Source organism: Polypterus senegalus, chromosome 7, assembly GCF_016835505.1.
Source record: "Polypterus senegalus isolate Bchr_013 chromosome 7, ASM1683550v1, whole genome shotgun sequence".
In the NCBI taxonomy this organism is placed as follows: Eukaryota; Metazoa; Chordata; class Cladistia; order Polypteriformes; family Polypteridae; genus Polypterus; species Polypterus senegalus.
In genome coordinates, this window is record NC_053160.1 from 121660933 (window position 1) to 121687255 (window position 26323).

Here is a 26323-nt window from a genome sequence, read left to right on the forward strand (position 1 = left end):
ACAATGATTGCTTTATTCCACACAGATGGCAATTATTCCATACTCCAGATCATTTGGAGCATATCATGGAGTTTATGCAGTAGAATGTCTCTCCAGATGCCTTGTCATTTCTGAATGATTTTATAACTGCTTTCACTTCTTCCATTTCTGGTTCATTGGTATTCTGTTATCTAAGACTGAGAGAAAGAGGTGTGTGTATGAGTGTGTGCGTATGTGTGCTTTGCATAGTGCTGCATACATTGGCATTTGATAAACAAGAGGAGTGTGCTGCAGAATAAAATGCAGAGCACCTGAAAAAAATTGAAAATGAAATATTTAGATGGTTTTGAATGTCTCTCATTAAAGGGTCACATAACCAGAACCTTCCCTAATAGCAATGATATCAGCCTTGGATGGGACACAAGTTCTTTGCAGGGCATACTGGATGTACATATGAAAACTAAAAGATTTACTTAACATTGTAATGGAAATTTACAGGAATTCTGCAAAACAAACAGTGCAAGTTCACTGTTGAGTAAACAAAGGTAAAAGTTGAAAAATCAGCTAAACACATTTTAAGAATATACTGACAATATGAGGGTAAATCATAAGTTAAAGGCATTTTGAAAGCGCAACAGATAGAAGTTGACGCAATACAGCATGCTCATGATAGCTTATGGCAGCGGTGAGCAAAGTCAGCCCTTGAAGGCCGCAGAGGCAGCAGGTTTTTGTTCCAACCCAGTTTCTTAATTAGATTACAATCCTTGGCAATACTTTAATTTCATGGTTTGTTAGTGCTTTAAGTCTGCCATGTCAGGTCATTCTCAGATACTTTTTTTAAGGATATCATCCAGATGTGTAATTCTCAGTCCTTCACTTATTTTTCTTCACTGTCCTTCCAAGTATTTAATTAAACCAAATAGTACACAATAAATACACACAGGTGTAAATGTAAACAACCTAAATGGAGAAATCCTGGTTTCTTTTGTCATTTGCATCTTATTGCTAATTAGGAGCAATTAACAGCCATGAATACAGCTGTTTAAGAGTAAAAAAAGTAATAAGGGTTTAACAAGTGAGACAATTAAAATGAAGGAGAAGTGTTACTTGAGCAATAAGTGCTTCTTATTAAGCAATTAATCCACTGTGAAATAAGATAAAAAAAAAATACATAAAGAGGTTGGTAGGATGCAAAAATAAAGAAGAGAGGTACCTCTTAGAAAAAATAATGAGTTACGCGACACCTGTGTGCCTTCCTCAACAGTCATTTGTCGCTAACACCATTTCAGAGAAGCAGTGAGTGTGTTGAAAAGGTGGGATCAGAGCTCGCTGTGGATTTACTGCTATTCTTTTGGATCTTCTTGGCTGAGGACAGAAAAGAAAAATTGGTAAGTGACAGTTTAACATACAAATCCCTCCAAGGTGTCCCCCTTAAATGAGTCCCTTTAAGAAGTGCACTAGACTCATGCATATGACAGGAATTCGCTTTCCTTTAAATACAAAAAAACATATTTTAATTAATGATTTATTAATCACTGCGGTGGGTTGGCACCCTGCCCAGGATTGGTTCCTGCCTTGTTCCCTGTGTTGGCTGAGATTGGCTCCAGCAGACCCCCGTGACCCTGTGTTCGGATTCAGCGGGTTGGAAAATGGATGGATGGATGGATTTATTCATCATTTTAGATATCCTGTCCCAGTCTTGGGTTTCAATTATTTTTAAATAAAAAAACTGCACAATTAATATGCCGTATTTACCCAACATTATTGTTACTGAAACCATATTTATTAAATAAAGAGATGTTAGAAATATGAGTCACCATATGCTTTAGCAAGGTAAGCAAAGTTCATAAATATCACATTACAATACTTTTGTGTAGTTTTCAGAATATATGATTTAGGTTTAAGATAAAAACAGAAAAAAATTAGACTTACACAAATAGCAGGATGTGATACAATACTTCCAAAACTGAGTCATTCTTAAGATTTACTTCAACTTATTTTCATTATTTAAATAATATTTTAATATGCTACATTAAAAGCCCTGTGGCTTTGTATGTGTGATGCATTCTGCATATTATTTTTTTGCCACAAAATACAATTCCAAAATTTTACAAAAAAAGGCAGAAAACGATTTATAGGGTATTAAAAATTTATAAATGTTTGCATCACAAGTTGCTTCCCACCCAAGTATTTTTTCAAAGGACTAACAAGATAAATGTCCCTGGGCATACGATTGAGGCTGTGAAGCAGATGGGCCTGTACCTACCATGCAAAGCACTGTAACAGCTCACAAGTTGTTTGCAGTCTGTGATCAAAAGTTATTGTCTGGTAACTCCTTATAGTTCATCTCATTTCTACAAATGGTCTTCTGTGATTACTCTAATAAATCACAATAGAGCGCTCTTTATTTGGCCATGTTTCAAACCATATTCAATGTATGCAACAAATTCATCACACTATCTGATAGTCTGAAATGTAACCACAAATAATAAATTATCAATAATACCTATTTAGACAAGTTGTAGAAAGTCTCTACTTAAAATGAATGGACTACAACAGCAACCACTTCTATTGCCCAAAATCACACGAGGAATGCCTCAATTGGCATTAACAGAGCCTGTTTTTTGACAAACCCCTAACCTTGAATCCCTAAGAAGACAAGAACCCCAAAAAAATGTTGTAAGGAAAAAAATTGAAGAAATATTGAGAAAGGCATTTTTGAGATATACCCCCTTCCAGGTAGGTTGGGCATGGAATGGGTGTCAAAAAATGGGGTAAAAACAAAATAACACACAAAACCGAACACAAGAAATTGTCTTCTCAGAGCAAGATGGCCAGTTTATCCTAGCCATCTCAGAAATATAGTACAATAGAACAAACTACTTTGTTCTTGCACAGGACTAGTTACCCTACTTTTTGAAATAATCTCATCTTTGTTTCTACTCTGTGATGGTATTAGTTTTTTCTCTCTCCCACTTACTGCCTGAGCAGGGTGGTTAAGATGTGTAATTTATAGATCATCTTCCTCAGAGGGTTTCAACTCCCTTTCTACAGCTGTAAAAAACACTAGACAATGAAGAGTTTTCTTCCTTAACATATTTTGGTATATTTTATGGATTTTGGCCTAATCACAAAAAATACCTTTACATTTTCCTATCATCTACCATATTATTGCAATTGCCTATTTTTGTAACTCCCTATCAAAATGCAAGTATGCAAATAAAGTGTAATGTGAGGTGATCTAAGAATAATTGGACTGCTACTAGGAATACAGCTTGGACGTACCAAGTACTGTTGTTTCATTTCCATATGGGAGAGCTGTTTTAAATGATCACTCAGCATTAAAAAGAGCTGGTCGCTCTGGAACCATTTGGTTCCTGGACAGAAAAGTTTGGCACATAAGCCACTTGTTGACCTAACAAAGACATTTTTGCTTCTTCTTCATAAAAAAATTTGAACTGAAGAAAGATTTAGTGAAAACGATGGACAAGAAATGTGAAGGATTTCAATATTTGAGGTAGATGTTTCTATGAATAGCTGATGCCAAGATTAAGAAAGACCATTTAAAACTGTCATTAATGGCAGCAAGGTCATGTGTCTGTAAAACAATGGTAGACCTGCATGTACTGTATATGAGTAAAATGATCTAATCTATGCTAAGTGAACAAGGGCTGCCATCTCAAGGGCAGACATGGCAAAAGAAGTGAGTTCTTAATAGAAGAACTGTAGAGAAGAAGGAGATGTGTTTAAGAGCAGCAACTCAGAATGTTGGGAGTCTGATGGGAAGAAGTCAAGAACTAGTGGAAATGACAGATAGTAGAAAAACCAGCATATTAATGCATTTACAAGAGACTAAATTGAAAGGTAGTAAGGCAGGAGAACTATGTGTGGATGCAAATTGGTATAAAACAGTTGCAATACTAAAAGAGATGGAGTAGGAATAATTGCACCTCAAGAACTGAAGTAGAGAATTTAGGAAATGAACAGAAAGATAGTCAGTTGCTAAAGATCAAAGGTTTGAGAACGGGAATTTCTGGGATATAATCAACTTCTTTGTACACCAGGTACAAAGTAGATTGTAGTAAAGAAAAGGAGGAAATCTATGTCTTTATATGTACTCATTACGTAATGAATAATTTGTAAAGTTTGTATTTGTATCTAGGCGGCACGGTGGCACAGTGGTAGCGCTGCTGCCTCGCAGTTAGGAGACCTGGGTTTGCATGTTCTCCCCGTGTCTGCGTGGGTTTCCTCCGGGTGCTCCGGTGTCCTCCCACAGTCCAAAGACATGCAGGTGAGGTGGATTGGCGATTCTAAATTGGCCCTAGTGTGTGCTTGGTGTGTGGGTGTGTTTGTGCATGTCCTGCGGTGGGTTGGCACCCTGCCCGGGATTGGTTCCTGCCTTGTGCCCTGTGTTGGCTGGGATTGGCTCCAGCAGACCTCCATGACCCTATGTTCGGATTCAGTGGGTTGGAAAATGGATGGATGGGTGGATGTATTTGTATCTACCAGTAAACATCTCACAGAGAGTCACAAAAATTGAATTGAATTGAGAAGGAAGAGTGTGGGAAAGGTTGGAATTGATGATGAAGGCCATTAAAGGGGAAGGACTAGTTATTTCATTGAGAGACATGAATGGTCATGTTTGAGACAAAAATATAGTCAGGAAAGAAGTGGATGATGGACATTAATAAGGAAAGATAAAAAAGTAAAGTAGAAACTTACTAGAGTTGAAAGAAGAGCATACATTAAACTTACTAAAGTAATGAATGAGTTTATTATGATGAAAAAGAAATGGAAAGCTGAACTGGAGAACTGTTAAGACTCTGCTGTTCAAGGAGATGTACAACAACATTAAGTACTGAATATGGTAAAAGATATGAAAGGTGAGAGAAGAAGACCTGAAATTGGCGGAAACTAAAAGGGAAGAGAATCACAATAGAAAATAAAGAGAAATGGAAAATAAGCTGGCTGAAATAGAGGAAGTGACCAAAGAGAATCTGATTTGTGTAGCAGAAGGATTTAAATGATAAGGAATGTGCGAATAAGATAACAAGATAAGGAAAGGGAAAAACAAGAAAACTAGTTGTTTAAAGAGCAGACAGAACAAGATGTAATATACAAAAGACACGTTGAAGATGTGCAAGAAATTAGGAGAAACGTCAGATAAAGAAGAATATGAACATTCAAGAAAAAGTTAGAGAATGTTAAAACTACATGACAGAAATAATTAAATGTTAAACAAATGATAAAGATCTACCAAACTGCAGCAGACAGAGATTGGAAGGCAAAAATATAGGAAATATGAAAAAAATCTATTTAAAAATAAAAATGCAATAGTTTACTGCAGGGAAGTAAAAAGTAAATGAAAAAGTGAAGGAAAGGAAAGATGGACAGAGTCTTTTAAAGAATTACTGAATAAGGAAAATCACAGAAACTGAAGAGTAAGAACTCAACATAAGGTTCCATAGAAGGATCACAGCAACAGAAGTGAAAGCTGTGATAAAAAGCTTGAAGAAAATAAAGTTCCAGTGGAAGTGTTGTTGGGTGACACAGGGGTGCAAAAGCTAACTTGTGACAACTGAACTTAACAATTTAGACAATGTATGCATAGGGTAACATTCAGGTGTGTTTCTAGCTAAATTAATTGATATGAAGGTTGGAGCATTTCACATTTTTTATTTACTTTATCCAAGAGTCAGTTACTATGTTTTTGATTATTAAATAGTTTTGAAACAATGACTCATATTCAGAAGTAATAACGATAACAGAATGCAGAGCCTCACAAAACATTAAATATGTGCTTTTTAACAGCACTTTCCAGTGGAGTCAAAAATGGAGGACAAATAGGCTTGTTTTGGCTTAATAGCTTTCATACACTGCAGACTACAAATCAAGTGATGTGAAAATAGCATCAATTGATGTGTGTTTGTAGTGGAGAGTCCATGACTACTTGTTATTCAATTTTCTTAAACATGACATTTTGAAAGTATACCCAATAGAATAGTATCCAATAATTAGCATTTGAATAATATTTATTAATACAAAATGACCAATACTAGCATAAAATCAGAATCAATATTGCCCCAGGAAAGGAGGAAAGGAATTGAAGTAAGGTCCCCATCTAGCTATTAATCGATCCATTATCCAACCCGCTATATCCTAACCACAGGGTCACGGGGGGTCTGCTGGAGCCAATCCCAGCCAACATAGGGCGCAAGGCAGGAAACAAACCCTGGGCAGGGTGCTAGGCCACCGCAGGGCACACATACACACACACCAAGCACACACCTGGGACAGTTTAGAATCGCCAATGCACCTAACCTGCATGTCTTTGGACAGTGGGAGGAAACCCACACAGACACAGGGACTCCTAACTGCGAGGCAGCAGCGCTACCCACCATGCCACCATGCTGCCCTCTAGTTATTAATATTATTTATAACACAGTAATTTGTTAAAATTATATAAATAAATAAGAATATGGAAAAGAGCTGATTTATGGTATAAAATAAATATGAATGATACATTGTTGAGATGTGAAATTTTGCATATAACTTGATAAATGTTTTGTATGTCTTTATTTATAATTTACGCAAAGCAATGTAATTTAGTGTTACTTAGGTGAGAGGAATTCGTGTTTGACCACCCATACCCACCCCCAGTCCCCACCCGTTTACGACTTTTCTTTGTAATTTTACAAAAGGATTAGGGGAATGTGTCTTAAACCAGTTTGATGAGTATTTCTTTGCTAAAGTCTTCCTCTCATCTCCCACACTTAAGCCAGGTTAGCTTAACATATGATCTTGGGGGGTTTCAGGTGTTAAGATGTACTAGTTCCCCCCATTGGTCTGAGATATGGCTGTTTGGAATTGGCTTGTCTCAGAGGCCTTTAAGTACCATGATATCCTATTGGCTGTAGGGGGTTGGACAGAAAACCTATAAATTTGCTTGCTCAACCACATTCTCTCTCTCTAACCAACATATGATGAAAGAAGCATCTCTCTTGCTAACCTGTGATGATGTAGAAGTATCTTTCTCTTGTTAACAACTGATGAAGACCATCACACCATGAACGGACAATAACAGCACAATGAAGAGCACAGCTTCAGCCATATTGCGACAGGCTTGAGGCCTGTTCTGAAGAAAGCTAAGCACCAATGATGCCTTAACTAGAGACATTTTAAGTAACTACAAGTCTGTGTGCCACTTGAGTTACACATCACCATTTTATCAGGTTGTATCGTTGCCAATATTCAAATGTACTTTGCATTTTGTTATTATTTATGAATATTATCAGTAATATATTATTTTATGTGCAACTTAACTCCTGCTTGTCTTTTTACTACATCTAATTGCCTGAGGTTGTAGATATAGAAGGGAAGGTGGGGATAAGTTATATACAATAATACCTTATAAACAGAGGTAAGTCTGTGAGATTAGGCATTCTAAGGCTACATATTAATAATACAATAGGGGAAAGTAGAGCAATATATATATTACTCTACCAAGATAAAACAATTGGCGTAGCCAGCAGGATTTTGGGGTAACCATGTTTTGCACCCTGTTTGCAAATACTGTTTTGATGTATGTGTTTGTTTATGTATGTTAATTTTAGGGCACCCAGTGTAAAAATGCAGTGGAAGTAAAACATTGTTTGGTTGCTGAATGGATTATAACCAATAAAGTGTAGAGACTTCATGCGTGTCAAGAGGACACCTGCATGTTTGTTAGTGCTGGTGATAGTGAGTCCCTAATTAAAGTGCTAGAGAGTGGTGAAAGATGCATGCGTCATTCATACGGCATTTAAGTGGTTAAAGTGCTAGGGAGTGATGGGACATGCATTCGTCATTCATACGGTACTTATTCGTTTAGAATCTTTATTTACGTATGTGTATGTTTGCTTACAGGGGCAAAAGTAGGCCAATCCATAACAAATTTGGCAAAGTGTATATGAGTAAAATTGTAGACTCAGAAATGCCTAAATTTATATTAAAGTCAGCCATCTTCCAGTGGAGTGGCAGAGGCAAGCAGGCTAAAGCTAGGAAACCTGTAGTTCAGGTAGAGATAGCAGAAGCTGAGCTGAGTGTGCCACAAATGGAAGGGGGCTGGAAGGATTAAAAGCAAGAAAACAGAGATCAGGTTTAAAGAAGACAGCTGCTGTTATAAGAGGTTTACTAGCTTGTATTATTGGTAATAAGAAAGATCACGATGAGGAAGAAAATAGCAAAGTGAATGAAAGTGAAAGTTATGGAATGTTGTGTGAGGGTTTTGAAAGATGTAACAGTTGGTGTGATAATTGTGAAGTGTTAGCATGTAGAACATCCACTGGTAAAGTAGAAAGCAATGAATGCAGTGTAAAAAAGAAATGTAAACCACCCATGGTGAAAGTAAGGACAATAGTAACCAGATCGGACTGGAACCCTAAAACATGGGTGGGTGACTTACATGAGACAGATGAGTACTCAGATAAAGAGTGGGAATGTGAGTGTGAGGAAAAGGAGAGAGATTAAAGGAAGGGAAAACAGCAATGATGTTTTCTTTCATTATTCTCCACTGCACCACAATCTCCAGGTAATTCTGAGGCCTGTCCAGTATTTAAAGAGCATGCTACACTGATAGATATTTCACCACTGTTAGGAAAGGTAACCAGTGCTGCACTGAAATCTGATTTAGGACAAAGAGATCAGATAGAAGTCAGAGAAGCTGGTGAGTGTGAATTGCATTTGTTGGCCAATATTCAAATGTACTTTGCATTTTGTTATTATTTATGAATATTATCAGTAATACATCATTTTATGTGTAACTTAACTGCGTGTCTTTTTACTACATCTAATTGCATGAGGTTATAGATATAGAAGGGAAGGTGGGGATAAGTTATATACAGTGGTAAGTCTGTGAGATTAGGCATTCTAAGGCTACATATTAATAATACAATAGGGGAAAGTAGAGCAATATATATATTACTCTACCAAGATAAAGCATACATGATGGTCAAAAAGATTAGGAACTTGCCAAGATTGTTCATTTATATCTGGAACTAAAAGATCAGGGCCCGGGCGTCATAGATAAAGGCATTTAGACATTGAAGTGTCCCACCTCCCTATACCGCTGTCCATTTTACACCCATCTTAACTTTATATCTGTTTGGTCAGCTGCACATTTCCTGTGTAATTTATTAGTTTCAAACACCATTTAGCAACAAGTTGATAACATTGGTTCTTTACAAAAATAATCTGCGGATAATAATGTGTAATCAATTCAGTCTTATATATATTTAAGTATGTGCTTTCCCCTTCCATTTATTCCCAGACAACTGACTTTTTTTAGTGTTCCAATATTTAGCTTACCTAAAGCAACAGAAGGAGGGTGCTGTTGGCTGAGCTACTTGCATGTGGCCACTCTTCGGGGCATCTGATTGACTTGCACGTGGCATCCGAGTGTTTTTCAGATGAGTAAAAAAAGAAAATATACCAAATGTGCAAGTTCAAGCAATCACTGTCAATGTAAGCTTTTGCAATAGGTGGTGTGCACCCAAAAATGAGATTGGCTGGTTAAAGACAAAAGTCAAACTGTACTTACCTTCTAGATGTTAATCTACTCATACATCGATCCACAGTCCATAATAAATAAAACAAGTGCAGTAAATAATAAAAGTGATGAGTAAATAATATATATTGTAAAAAAAAAAAAACTGAAATAAAAGCAAACAGTCACACACAACCTTTTCTCAATTGTGTTAAAGTTATTTTAAATGTTCAGTACATACATTCAGTGCTATTAATAAGAAAATATGAAATCCCTGTCTTCCTTGCCCTACCTTCTTCTTCCTCTTCATCTTTTCCTACTTCTATGTGGGGTCGATGTGCTTGATCAAACATTCTCCATATAGCTCAGTCCTGCACCTCCTCTCCAGTCAGACCCTTTTCCTTCTGATCTTCTTTTACTCTATCCTCCAAATTCCTCTTTTGCTATCGCTATCCCCTGTACTTCCTTTCCCATGTTTGTACTTTTTATTGTCTATTCTCATCACATGTGCATACCACTTCAACCTACGTTCCTGTACTTTCTTAAATGACACATCTAACTTCTCTTGTGCTCCTTTACTGCCCATCTCTCAGCTCCATTCATCATTGCTAGTCTTACGACTGTCTTAAAAATCTTATGTTTAACCTTTGCCTTAATTCTTTGATCACACAATGCTCCACCTTCTTCCAATTGGAGCAAATATAATACAAGTAATTATGAAATGAATAATCAAAGGAAGACACAAAGGCTATGATGGAGCACAATTATTGTAACAGATTGTAAAGGCATGAAAGCTTCAGTTCAAATAGGTCTGTAACAAAAAGTAATACAAAATAAACTTAGTAGTGAGTCTTGAAAGCAAACCAATAAGTGTGGTGAGTAGATTGGGAAAATATCCAAACTAGCTTACTGTCAAGTGAGGAGTATGTTTTATTTTTTTCCTTTTTTTGGCTAGGAGGAGCAGCAGTTTAATTTCAGAGATGAAAGATTCATGAGATTTGTTATTATTATGAATTAAATAGTCTGTCCTCTTTAAATGGTTTAGCCCTGTGTTGGATGATATAAAGAAACATTTCCAGTTTCAAAAAGAAAAAAATGTGCTTGTGACTGAAGTCCTTATGAACACCAAAGTAACAACTTTAAGAAATAAGACAGAATAAGCTCAACAAATAAAACACTTAAATAACAGAACAACCCCTTTTTTCATTTTATGTAGCATCACTACAAACTAACTTACTTATTGTCATCTTGTAACTAAGATAAATACTTTGGAAAGCAGATATTAAATACCAGTATACAGTACAAAGAAAATGGAGATATACTAGACTACAAATAGTACAGAGGTACTGGGCTACTATCTCATGCCTTTAAGATATAAGAAAACACATTTGAAAAGAGATCAAAAGAAACAGAAGATGCTAGATAAAATCAGTTGCTTTTCAGACGGGGAAGAGGAACCACAAATGCAACCTTTAATGTTATGTATCCTAAAGGAGAAATTCAGAGAAGGAAGGAAAGATCGAGCAATTGCTTCTGTGTACTTAGGCAAAGCTTATGGAAGAATGCCAAGAGAAGAGATCTGATGGATATGAGAAGTAATGGCCTACCTGAGATGGCCATAATAACCTTCAGAAATATATATGCAGAAGATAAAATGGCAGCCATGTTTTAACCAGAAATAAGAGCTTGAAATGAAAGTTGGATTATATCACAGTCTGTCTTTGCGTTCATTATTATTTTTACCAGTATTACAAATGTAAAGTTATGTTTTCAATTAAGGATTAAATTAGAGGGGGTAAATGTTAATTATATTAGAATGGGGATATGCATATACCTACATTTTGACTTGCAATGTTCATTTCCCTGTGTTAGAAGGCAGTGTTTATAAAGTTAAGCATTCAATATCTGGGAGGATATGTGAGAGGATGCAATGTTGTTATTGTTTTCATTTGGCCCTGCCATGTGCTAGCAGCTGCAGAGAATATACCCTCTTTTCTGAAATAGAAATCTGCCCCCATCCAGTTCTTTTTGTTCTTAAAAAGCATTCCATCTACCTTGGAAAAGAAATCTTGTTACATTTGGTGGCAGTAGTGGGATTCAAACCCACTCCCCCAAATAGAATGGAACCTCAATCCATTTCTTTTTGTTCCTGAAAAGAATTTCATCCACCTTAGAAAAGAAATCTTGTTACAAATACGTTAGATTAGATCAACAAGGAAGGGAAGAAGGAGTATCTTTGGCCAATGCTTTTTGCAGCTGAAGTTTGGCTATGAGAAGGTACAATGGAGAAACTGGAAATAAAGTCATTGAAGTGGAGAGATGCTCTAGAGGGGCACATGATGAACATAAGTGCATCAAAAACTTAGTAAATGTACTGCAGCTATAGTGGAGATGGTAAGAATGGAAAAATAAACATGAAAAGAAATGAAGCGTGTTAGGATTAATAATTTAAAAGGATGGGGGGGGGGTAGAGGCAGAAATTAGGCTGGATGGAGCAGGATGGAAAAATTATAGTGAAAGTATAACAGAATACTTGTTATCAATTAAATAAAATGAAACAAATACATGATGATAGAGAGACTAGCAATGTTGTATGCTGCAAAAAACTGCAGAACAACTAAAATGAATGGAAATTCAAAAGATGAAGATGCTACAATGGATGTGCAGAATGAACAATATGAATTTATTTTTCTACACAGGATGGAAAATTACATTGGCCTCACATGCGTTGTGCTTGCCTGGGTCTTATTTATTAAACTGTTATCAGTATGTGCAGAAACGTGCTGACAGTACTCTGTTATTATACTCAGAAGTTAAAAATGATAAATATGGTATCCCACAGGGCTCAGCACTGGGACCTTTATTGTTTTCACTTTACATGCTTCCATTGGGAACTATCATTAGAAAACATAACATTAATTTTCACTCATATGCAAATGACACCCAGTCATACTTTTCTTTTAGATCAAATGTGCTTCCCTTAATTAGTTGTTTCACTGAATTAAAGGAGTGAATGGATGAGAACTACTTGTTCATGAATAAAGAAAGAACAGAAGTGTTATTCATTGGAGGGAGTGATGCCGACTACAACAACATTCTGTCACTTTGTAAATCAGTTGGAATCAACATTAGTTTCAGTGAATCCACACACAGTTTAGGCACTATTTCCGATAGTAGTATGTTATTTAAAACACTGCAAAACTATCCAAAACATGTTTTTTCCATCGTTAAAATGTTGGAAAATTAAGATGTTTTCTAAATATGTGGGGATACTGAGAAATTAATTCATGCATTTATTTCAAGTAGAATTAACTACTGCATTGCATTATTTACTGGCTGTTCAGATCATTCTTTTTGCATCTTTCGGTTAATTCAAAATTCAGCTGTAAGAATTATTACATGAACCAGACAATACAAACACTTAACTCTAGTTCTTAATGCCTTACACTGGTTCCCAGTTTAGTTTAAGGCTGATTTTAAAATCCTTCTTTTAACATATAAAGCCATAAATGGCCAAGTCCTTGCTTACTTATCTGAACTTATCATGACTTACAAACCAGAGTACACATTAAGATCTCAAGATGCCAGCCTACTTAAGATTCAAAGAATTAATAAAATAAAAGTGGGAGGTCAAGTTTATAGTTACAGGGTCCTGATACTGTGGAATGATCTGCCTGCTACTACTGGGTGGTCCAGATCAAATTATGCAGATCCAGATTATCTGGATGACTTTCATTTCAGTTCAGTGCGAAGATGATTTTTCATGTCGTCAGTTCGCACACTTCTCGATGGTCCGGGATTTTTCGGGTGATTTTCTATGTAATAAATTTAATAAGTTATAGCGTAATGAAAATTGCATAATTAGATCTGGACCACCCTATATAAGACGTACCCATTCAATCTCAGCTTTTAAATCCATGCTGAAGACTCACTACTTTAATCTAGACTAGAGCTGATGATTAGCTGTTTCATCTTTGTTGGTTAGTTATTTGTACAAAATACAACTAATACTAATATTTATAAACTGTTACTAGTCCTTCTTATTCTGTTTCTCTTGTTTTGATTTACTACTTGGTGCCACAGCTCTACTCCCAAGATGCTCCCCTGTGTATTGAAAAGGTTTCGCCAATAAAGGAATGTTGGAATCATCAGATCGAAAGACTACAAGAATAAGATGAAAATCAATGCATATAATCAACACTGCATTGCAGACATTATGTTTCATATTATATCAAAATGAACACCCATCTATTCAGTTCAGAGAGCTGTGTGAAGACACAGTGCAAAAGTATATTGAGAAATCAGATATGTCAACAGAGGCACAGCTTGTTTATTTTAGGTCAGAAAAACCTTAGCACATTCTGTAGGGAAGATTGATTTTTTTTCTAAATTTAAGTAAAATAAGACATCCATTTTTCACTGAGTTAAGGAGAGCATGTTACGATTCTTCCAATTCAGCAAGAAAAAATGATAAGCAAATAACATAGTGTAAGATATCATGATAGAATTTCAGTAGTATAATGTTGTCCGATCTGGAGTTATTCTGAACAATGCTATTAAAGGATTTAGAGTAATTATAAATCTGAAACTATCTGACAGATAAGCAAATATTTTTCCTAGTGTGATCTGAGTGCAGGGCATTCCCAAAACATATGACCTAGAGTGGCAGGAGCAGATAGCCTCTGGGTTCTATCACAGATTTTATATATTTTGAATAATCTTAGTTGAGATAAGTGGATGTTATGTACACTTTTCAACTGAATTATACCATACTTTAAACAAATTAGTTAAGAATGCATATTGCCAATGGCTCAATTGTATCAGTTACCTGAGATTCTATTTGAAAGGTCAAATTTACAGCATTGCCTTAGATCATCGTGAAATAAGATGACAGTGCCTGAAAATGTTTGTGGTATCTTTCTAATTACTTGATGTGTACTGCTTCAGACGTCACTGCATTTGAAATAATCAAGGTACAATTATGTCTTTTTGTTTACAAAGGGATTTATTTATATGTGCAGTAATCTTCTCAAAATGATAAAGCAACTTTGGAAGAATATTCATGTTATCAATTCATATGGGATGAAGAGATGGCCTTCATTTATGTCTTGCTTCATATTTTTCACCAATTTGTGTTTGAAAAGACATTGAAGTTTTTTTTGTGTGACTATAATCCTGGGTATTTGAGCTGTTCTGATATCATTAAAGAGAACAAATTCAAATTATCTGGGGACAATATGCTCTTATTTAATGTAAAACTAAATCCATGAATCCTGCAGAATAAAGTTTTATAGTATTCTTTGAAAATGTTACATACTTCTAGTATTCAGTAACTTATATAGTTCCAACTATATTTTTCATTTCTGCAATTGCACGAACCTCAACATTGTTTTTCCATATTATATTGTATAATTGCATTTAAGAGGAAAAAATGAAACATTATTGTTAACGAAAAAATAATCTTTGAATGTTTTGATAGAGTATACTAATATAATTGGCATTTAGTTAATTTAAAAGAGTCTGTGTAGAGTATGCAAAGCACTGTATAAACAGTAGATATATACACTCTAATACTGTAAACTGAATGGTTCATTTTGTATACAATTAATATGGACCCCATTCAAAGCTGCAATTTAATTTTCCAGTCATTTTTACTTCTATACAGTGTATACTGAATAAAGCAGCACGTCCCCAATTAGCTTATTTAATGATAAACAAGAATTAATTGGACATTATAGGCATCTTAAGCAAAAGCAGTGTCATGGCCCAGAAGCCCAGAAAATCTAACCTTACCTTAATTTAATCAGGAAAAAAATCAGAGAGACCCACACTGATATTTTACATTTAATCATCAGAAATGGCAATCGTATTACTAGTCTACAGCAGTTGCAGATTTTAGCATGTATGACTACAAGTCAATGGCATCATGGTTCAAGTCCCACCTGCATTATTGTTTTTATTTTTATGTAAAAATATATATAGTAAACATAAGAAGAATTACCAATAGTATGTCAGCTATATGAAAAATGTTTCATTAATTTTTATTACAAAAAAAATCTTATTGTAGAAGAAAATCTTATCTTCTACTGGTCTATAAAATTTGTGTGCTGTATGCTGTCATATAAATGGATTATGTTACCAATGCCCCTCTCTACTGGTTCTGTATAATTTGTTATTTGTTCATAAGCCCGTGTTATTATTTAACTGTGAGTTTAAAATGATCACTCCAGCTTATAGGTACATAATTAGTATTCTATAAATTTCTCTGTTTCTATTATTAGCTATCATTAAAAAGTTAAAAAGGCTTGTAAAATGCAAGCCTTAATTATTGCTTGTACTTAGATCTGTTTAAACTGCACATACTAGTATCATAATGGTCTTAGAAGATACTATTTGGAAGAAATGATACAAAGCATTCCCACACTTCTTTCAATTACTTTTTTGTTTTCAGAGATAGCAGAACTGATACTATAGTAACAAAAACAAAAAACATTATGTTACCGCACTGAACAAATAGGGTTTAATGATCTGAAATGAAGTTTTTCCACAGATTTTTTAAAGGGAATTAGATGTGTGTTTACTGTGCATGACATTTACTGCAACCACATTCATCTCAGATTCTGTTTTGATTAATTATATTTGTACCTTTCAATTGAGATGGAAAATAATCCTTGTTCTTGTTATTTTAAATAGCCTAGAGAAAGCAGAGGTTTGCACTTTTCTTACTGAATTAACACTGAGTAATATTTTTTGGCAGTCAGATTGCTATATTTTCCCCTTGGAATGAGCTGTCAAACCTCTCTTGGTCAGTAATCCTCAAGTGAATTGCTTATTTTTTCAGGCACAAATGAATAACATGGAATCAAAAAGAGAAATGGGTGGATCACTGAATAATATGCATCATCCCTCTTAAACAGATAAAAGTGACACTTTCTTTTATTGTGAAATTTGCAAACAAAACAAGAAATTAAGAGGAAGTGTTTGATCCTTCTTTTGCAATGAAGAAAGAGGGCACCTGGAGCAAGTTTCTCCCTCATGTTGCCTAAAGTGAATGTTTGTATTACTGGTGAACACAATCAAAAACTTAGTATTAAAGTGGGCAATCAGAAACCTTAAACTATATTGCATTAAAAGGCCATTGGACCTTGAGTCACTAATAGCATCATCATACGCCAGGAAGGAACTAGTCCTTCATGGGAAGCCATCCACAAAAAAAATCTTCTACTTCTTAGAATTTCTTTAAATTGCTAATCTATTTTTAATGTTCATGTCAGTTCATTTTCTTATTAGATAACTACCAAGGTTTTATTGCTGTTGGGTGTTATATACTTTGAAATGAATTCCAGTGGGAAAGCTTTTCAAAATGTGTTCACACTTTTCTTTATAATATGTCTACTGTGTCTATAATGCCAAGGTGACAATGTAGCCTTGCCAAATGATCAAATTCCAAGTATTCTTGTGATATTGCAAGATCTATTTTATTGTTGTAAGTTCTTGAAGGTGATTTTATTCATCACCCCCTCCAATTCTTTACCCACTTATTTAGTCCATGGATAAGTAGAGATGGGAACATATCCCAGGATTATTGGGCATAAGGGGAAACCAACTCAGGATGGGAATACAGTCCACAGCAGGACACTGCCTGCACACACCCAAATTCACCCATCAATTAACCTAACATGTATGGAGTAACTGGAGAAACACAGACATGGGGAGAACAAGGGCGCTCCACACAGACAGTGACCTGGGTCAGGATTCACACCAAGATTACAACTTATAACTTACTTTTTGTATATTGCTCTTCACTGGGTGCAGGTGCAGAGCACTGTGAACAATCTTCAGTTAAAATACAAGTATAGAATATACTGATTACTAAATACAAAACTGGCACACATATAAATGCAAACATGGTAAAATACAAAGAGAACAAGGTAGAAATAAATGTATACATGGAAAGCAAAAATAACTGTCCATTAATTTATTGATCAACTATGACAGTTGAGAATGGAAGAGATTAAAATTCTGAAAAAGAAAGTCACAGTCAAAGTCCTGCAGACCTCGGCCAAATGGCTGCCTACCCCTGTGCTGGCCATCCCATCTGTTTTTCCATCCGATGACTCCAATGCTAATTTATCCAGATGCAGGGAAGCAGCCTGGCAGTAGACCAGTGGCATCAAGTGCCGCATCTAGATACTGAGAAGAGAAACAGAATAGAGGTGGGTTATTAACAGTTTAAAAATGTTGTATTACTTATATTTCTATACAAATGACTAACAAACAGAAATGTAGTGTTTTCAGCTAAATGGCAGCTCTAGTCAGGGTATGCTGGAGCAAAACAGTGAGTCTTCACCTGAATTTAGAAAATGAGACAGAGAGGGCATCTCTTATATTAGTTGACAGATCATTCCATAGCTCTATAATTAAAGGTTCAACCTCCCACTGTTATTTTATTAATCCTTGGAATCTTAAGTAGGCCAGCATCTTAAAATCTCAATGTGTGCTTTGTTTTGTAAGTAATTATAAATTCTGGTAAGTAAGCAGGACCTTGGCCATTTAAATTAAAAGGGGATTGTTGAAATTTAACCCTAAGTTTAACTGGGAGCCAGTGCAAGGACATCTGGTTATCTGTTCATATATTCTGGTTTGTGCAGTAATTATTGCAGCAGAATTTTGAATTAACTGTAAGCTGCACAAAGAACAATTTAAACAGCTAGTGAATAATGCTTTGCATAGTCAGCTATACTAGAAATAAATGTATGAATTAATTTTTCAGTATCCTGCATATTTAGAAAACACCTCCATTTTCCAACATTTTTTAAAACAGAAAAAAACATGTTTTGGGTAGTTGTATATTATGTGTATTTTAAATGACATGCTAGTGTCAAAGATAACACCAAAATTGTGTGTGGATTCAGTAAAACCAATGGTGACCCCCAACTGAGTTAAAGAGTAACAAAATGTTGTTTTGGTTAACTTCGTTCTCTCCAATAACGAACGTTTTCTGTACGCAGAAACAAGTAGTTGTCATCCATCCACTCATTTAAGTGTGACATGACAAATTAAGTACAACGTCAGAGAAACGTCATTTGTTCTCAAAGAAAAGAGTAATGGATTGTCATCTGCATACAAGTTAAAATTAATGTTAAGCTTGCTAATGAGAGTTCCCAGTGGAAGTATATAAAGTGAAAACAGTAAAGATACCAGTACTGAGCCCTGTGGGATAAACTATTTAACTTCTGAGTGATAATGGAGTACTAGCAGCACATTTCTGTAAATCCTGGTAAAAATTTAATAAATGAGAACTTAACCAGGCAACCAGGCAAACACATGTCATTTTTGAGCCTCTTTAATAAAACACAATGATCAATGGTCTTAAAGGCTGCACTTAAAGCATTACATTACAATGCTATTTGCTTCATCAGAGGATATCAGAATGTTGTTTACAACACAATTTCACAGTTGTGTGTGATTTATATGCTGCACTTTTAAATGTTAAGTAAGACAAGAGAGAGCAAAAATAATCTAAACTCCTTTGTTCTTTACGGAGTAAAGCTAGAACACCAATTAGATCTTACCAGTTGTATTACTGCAGCTCTTCACATCAGTTGCACTCCCTGACCTTATGAATTGCTGGCAGCAGATTTAACATGTGCAGAATTCTGTGGGAAGACATCTCAGAGTGGAAGTACTGCAACTCATCGGAGAATAATAAATCTAATACTATCAACTGGTAGAAGAAAGAAAACTGCACTTTGAAAATAAAATGATGCTTGATGATATTTAATTTTTAAAAACAGAATATAATAATTATTACTGTTATCAATGCTGAGTATAAATAACTCCATTTATCACGTTTATGATCCTGTTTCTCTGTAAGAGGAATGGAAGTAGGGCTCAGTACCAGCTACAAGGCATGAACAAACCCTGGGTCGGGTTTTACTTATGCATACACTCACATTCTCGCATATAAGGCCAGTTTAGAGCTATCAGTTCAGGCAACACACATCTTTAATGTATAAGAGGAACCTGGAGTACCCACATGGACTCACTAAGAACATGCAGTTCCAAACATGCAGTTCCTGGGCGGAAAATCAAATTAATTTCTCCAGAGCTCCAAGGCAACGGTGACACAAAAACATTAACTCACTTAATGAACCCACATATTTTACTTCTGTGGTACAGGAGGCTGGAACCCGAAGCCTATTCTAGGAGAAAGAGGATGAACTCCGGGAAACATCCATGTGTGGAATGATGATAAAAAAAATAGTTTCAAAGACAGGAAAATCATTTAACTTGGAAAAGTCCTGTTAAAGTCATAGAATACGTAAAAAAGAAAATATAGGACTAGTTGTAGAGACAGTCCAATATCTTATAGCAACTTAATATTAATAGATGCAGCGGTGGAGCAGGAAAAGGGAGAGTACAAATAAAGAATACATTGAAAGTACTTAGAAGGAAGTTTGAGAGAATTCAGGCTAAAGTTTTGAGAGGAAGAGATAAGAGACATTATGTCACTATGGTGTAATGTAAGTTAAATACATGGGATATAAAGAATGAGATGAAGATAAAGAAACTATGAAATGCATTGTGTGGAACGTGTGGCAGGGAATCATATGCCACTTTTCTATTCACAATTGGAACCAGAATGAGGCTGTTTTTTTATGAGTATTATCAAAAGTAAAAATCAGATATTGCAAGTTTTTTATATATGAAAGAAAAAATGATGTGGCGGTAAAGGCTCTTTTACTGTTTGTTTGAACACTTTGGAGGATTTGCACATCTCAGTGAATAATGAAAAAGGACATGGTTTCTTTTTTTCGTTTTTTCAAAAGTAGATTTTGAATACTTTTTCAGCTAACTATAAAGCTGAGTGGTAGCAGGTAAATGACTGGTCTGAAATGATAATTTTGATATCATTTCAAAAATACAAATCCATTAAAATCACATTAAAGCTCTGCTCTTGAGTATTATCATCAAGTTCTTTTGTTTGTTGTTTTGGTTCACTTATGCTACATAGTTATTGCTAACTGTGGTATTTATGTGAATGCCAGGTATGTCTGCTTTATAGTGCCCTACATGTACTGCTTTACCTGCATTTGAACAGCTGCCTTGACCAAACTTTTATGTAACTGTTGTATAGCTCCCCCCATTGTAGATCGTTATCTTCATGTAGACAGCTACTCTAATAATAATAATAAATTCTTTACGTTTGTATGGTGCTTTTCTCACTACTCAAAGTGCATCAGTGAGTGGAAAGCCATTTCAACCACCACTAATGTGCAGCATTCAGCTGGATGATGAAACAGCAGCCATTTTTGCACTAGTACGCTCACCACACATGTGCTATGAGGTGGCGAAGTGGTGTGAGAGATAGCCAATTAGACACAAGGGATGATTAGGGGTCCAGAATGACTAGGCCATGGTGGGCAATTTAGCCTGGACATTGAGATATACCCTACTCTTCACACTTTACGTATGTTAAAGGCAGATGTTTTCACATAGGCAGAATGATAGTGCAGAGCTGTCTTTCCTGCCTCACAACATCAGGGTCTGCGTAGAGTTTGCATGTTCTTATTGTGCATGTATGGATCAATTGGTATCAGTAATTCTGTTTAACTGTAGATGATTAACTTTTATATTTTTTTTGTGATGGAACTGGGCCATCAGCGAGCCCCAAACCTCCAAATACAGATACACACAGAGTCCCGGGATCAAATAAAGGATGGTTAATTAAACACAATACCTCCAAAGTTGACAGAAGCACAGGTTCTCTCTGTCTCTCTATCTCTCCACAATACCTCACAATTCCCCTCCCTACCATTCTATCCTCCTCCAGTTAAATGTTGCTCTCCATCCTCTCAACTGCAACTCGCCAAGACAAACGTTTGGGGTCGCTTATATTGTGGACCCAGGAGTACCCCCAGTGCCAGGGCTGCTGTCTGTTAGAAGTAATTCTGGGTGATAAGGAAGTCCAACATAACAGGGAGCACATCTCCCTCCAGTACCCTCTTGTGGCACCCACTGAACCCAACAGGGCTGTTCTGCCAGACTACATCTGCCAGCATGCCTTATTGGGTTCCTACTGAGTACCAATATCTGGGGTTGCTGCCTTTAAGCACCCTGGGAGAATTAAGAGTCCCCAGCATCATCTTCTTTCGTAGGTTGTCTGTCCATCTCCTCTGGAACCTTTCTCTCACCAGGCCGGGATGCTTGATTACCAGCTTGGAGCCACCTGTCTGGAAAAGGAACCATCCTCTTTTTTGGCTGGGATATCTGTTCAACCCATGTTGCATTTACACACTTAGTGCTGGGTATGTGTCAGTAATACTTGTCAATTAAAATAAAATGATTAACCCTTAATATGCCTTGAAGTAAATAACATCCATCACCTTTTTGCATCCCCATTCTAAATTTTGTGGTATGCACACTAGCCACTGCAACACCAGTTCTCACTTTTTCAAACTATCTATAAACCAAGTAACTGGTTAAAAACTAAACAGATGCTTTATTTATAGATTCCTGTTACTACATTGCATGTAACACACTCTTTTCTAATTGGCTGTGTGACTGAGACCTGAAAAGGACTGGTGTCATGTTCATCACGTGTTTTTCTTGCCTTACAGCCAGTGCTACTGGGATAATCTCTGACTCCCTGTGACCTCTCAACAGAATGAAATGTATACCTATAACATCAGTTCCGTTCTTCTCAGTGGATTGCATAATGTTACAGATGGCAGCAGGCAATATCTTTGTAAAATAATACAATATGTTGTTTAAAGAATACACCATTTATTGTGAAACAATGCAATACTTTAACGAAATAATGTTTTTTATGTTGAGTAGTGGGAAATAGGCTTCTGTTTTCCTTCATCTGCAAATTTCAGAAGGAATGCAGATGTCTTGTTTGGGTCATGGTGAAGATCTTCTCTTCTTGTTCTTGTATTGTTTTTTGGAGCATGCATACCAAACCTGAAGGCCTTTCTCCATGTCAGGTTAACAAGGACTACACAAGTGTTCAATAATCTTAAAACTACTGTCATGTTTACATTACAAAAATGTGCTTTTTATCATGCTGATGCCAATACTAATTTTAACAACCCCAGGATTATAAATACATTGTTTCCCATTTTAAAAGTTATAACTGCAAATCTGAAGAGTTTGTTTAAATACTTGCTTAAATAGTTTAACATGTATTTTTTTTAAAAGTAATAGTCCAAGTCATTTTGTTCACTGGCTGGTTTATCAATATCTTTTATTATAAAATAGGTTATTTGAAAATGTACTAAAGAGATCCTCAGTATTATGTCCAGCACCATACTGTACACTTTTAAAATGAGAAGTCCTGGTTATATTTGTATTCTTCACCATATTTAATTTACTTGAATTTATTTTATTCCATACCTACATTCACTTGTTTGCACTGAGCAGATGAAATACCTGGCTGTTGCGACTTCACAATAGATACCATATTCACCACCTTGTGTTTATTTATTCATTCATTTATTTATTATCACTAAGTGTTTCGTATATCCTAATGCAACTAGTCCAACTGAAGTCAAAAACTTAAAAGGCAGCTACAAAATTTCAACTGAATTTAATGTTTCCATATTAACTTATGATGATTACAAATGCAAGTGAAACTTTGGAAGTGTCCATCAATTTAAAATTCTGTCTTTGACCATTATCTGAGAAAGTTAAGATTTAAATGCAATTGCTTCCAATATTCATTAATTGTAGCACTTCTAAGCCTTCTTAAAATGTATTTACTATCATAGGCAGTTGAAGATTTTTAGGTGGTGGTCATTATGAACGAATTGGCTGCGCTGTGAAAAATGTCAGGACCTACAACAGAATGCAGTTTGTGGTGTTTTTGTGAAACGTGGCTAACAACTAACATCCCAGATGCTAACGTGAAGCTACCCGGATTTAGCACAGTTAGTGCGGACAGAGACGCAAATACCTACGGGAAGCGGAAAGGAGGAGGACTCGCTCTCTATGTGAACACAAGGTGGTGCAACCTTGGACATGTAAATATCAAAATCCTGCAGGGACATCAAACTGTTGGCCATAAGTCTGTGTTCCTATTACTTGCCCAGAGAGTTTGGACATGTCTTTGTTATTGTTTACATCCCTCCTCGCGCGGATGTGAAGATAGCGTGTGACATTATCCACTCCGCTGTTGCTAAACTACAAACACAGCACCCCTAGGCACTTGTGCTAATCTCTGGAGACTTTAACCATGTGACGCTGGACAAAACATTACCTGCCTTCTCCCAGTATGTGGATTGTAAACTCAGGGAAATAGGACTATTGACCTACTGTATGCAAACGTTAAAGATGCATACACCCCGTTGCCTGCACTTGGAAAAGCGGATCATAACCTGGTTCTGCTTCAGCCTCACTACAAACCAAGAGTGAGGGAGCTACCTACAACCACACGCTCATTCAGGAAGTGCTCCCCTGAGGCAGAGCAGGCTATGAAAGACTGCTTTGGAACTACTGACTGGGATATCCTGCAGGAGTCACATAGTGAGAACATTGAGGAGGTTGTTGACTGCACTACTGACTACATCAACTTCTGTATGGACATTGTAGTTCCAGTAAGAACAGTACGCTGCTATGCTAACAATAAGCCATGGATTACAAGTGACATCAAGGGCCTTTTGAACCAGAAGATAATGGCTTTGAAAGGTGGTGATCAGTATGAGCTCAAGTGCGTGCGTAAAGAACTCAGAGTCCAGCTCAGGGCGGCGAAGCAGCAGTACAGGAGAAAGGTGGAGCAAAAGTTGCAGAATAACAGCATGAATGAAGTGTGGGATGGGATGAAGATCATCAATGGCTGCAGCTCGAAGCAGGGTGCCTCCATCGAGAGAAACAGGGAGAAAGCAAACCTGATGACAACTTTTTTTAGCAGGCTTGACCACCCTAACCCACTCTCACCTCAGAGTACTGCATCCTCCACCCATCCTTCTGCTGATGCCAGCATAGGAGAGAGTTTCCCCCCACCCACAATTACAGCAGCCCAGGTAAGCAGAGAGCTGAGGAGACTTTGTGCCAGCAAAGCAGTGGGTCCAGATGGAGTATTGCCACGACTGTTGAAGGCCTGTGCATTGGAGCTGGGGAGTCCTCTACAGCGCATCTTCAACCTGAGCCTAGAACAGGGGAGAGTCCCGCGGCTTTGGCAAACATCTTGCATCACCCCAGTCCCAAAGGTATCATGTCCTGGTGAGCTGAATGACTTCAGGCATGTCGCCCTGACTTCAGGAGAAGGTGGGAGCGGAGGATGCCATCATCTACATGCTACACCGATCCGTCACCCACTTAGACATAGGCAGTGGTGCAGTAAGAATTATGTTTCTGGACTTCTCTAGCACCTTCAGCACCATCCAACCCCTTTCTCTTAGGGACAAGCTGACAGAGATGGGAGTAGATTCATACCTGGTGTCATGAATCGTGGATTATCTTACAGACAGACCTCAGTATGTGCGTCTCAGGAACTGCAGGTCTGACATTGTGGTCAGCAGCACAGGAGCGCCGCAGGGGACGTTGCTTTCTCTGGTCCTGTTCAGTCTATATACATCGAACTTCCAATACAACTTGGAGTCCTGCCACGTGCAAAAGTTCACTGACGACACTGCTATCATGGGCTGCATCAGGAGTGGGCAGGAGGAGGAGTATAGGAACCTAATCAAGAAATTTGTTAAATGGTGCGACTCAAACCACCTACAACTGAACACCAGAAAAACCAAAGAGCTGGTAGTAGATTTTAGGAGGCCCAGGCCCCTCCCAGACCCCGTGATTATCAGAGGTGACTGTGTGCAGTGAGTGCAGACTTATAAATACCTGGGCGTACAGCTGGATGATAAATTGGACTGGACTGCCAATACTGATGCTCTGTACAAGAGAGGACAGAGTCGAGTATACTTCCGATGTTGCAGATGTTTTATCAGACGGTTGTGGTGAGCGCCCTCTTCTACACGGTGGTGTGCTGGGGAGGCAGCATAAAGAAGAGGGACACCTCACTCCTGAACAAACTGGTGAGGAAGGCAGGCTCTATTGTAGGCACAGAGCTGGACAGTTTGACATCTGTGGCAGAGCGACGAGCGCTGAGCAGGCTCCTATCAATCATGGAGAATCCACTGCATCCACTGAACAGTGTCATCTCCAGACAAAGGAGCAGCTTCAGTGACAGACTGCTGTTACTGTCCTGCTCCACTGACAGACTGAGGAGATCACCCCCACTCCCCCACACTATGCAACTCTTCAATTCCACCTTAAACATTATACAATGTTATTGTCTGTTATACCTGCCTCACACTCTCCACTTTGCATTTTTTAACTTGCACTGCATTGTCATCACTCTTTAATTTAATATTGTTCTTTATCAGTATGCTACTGCTGGAGTATGTGAATTTCTCCTTGGGGATTAATGAAGTATCTGTCTATCTAACTATCTTATGGTGTACTTATCTACGTTTGCTACAACTGTATAGTATGTTTTCATACATAATCAATCTATTATAGTCTTAAGTTTAGTCTGTAGTTCTTAATTTATTGTAATTCTTGTTTTTTAATAGGTCTTCTCAAAAAAAGAATTCCTCTCTTTGGTCAATAAAGACTCAGTTGATTGGATATGAAAGCCATTCTTCCAGGAAAACTTTTAAACTATTAGCATGAAAGCGACCTGAGCACTATAATGATATGGCTTGGAAAATAGATGGGATCTGACACCACAAAGTGATGTCTAAATTACCTGGAGTTACTTGTTAATTTTCTGGGGCCTGCTTTTGCAGAGACATTTGTCATACACTCGTAAAAAGA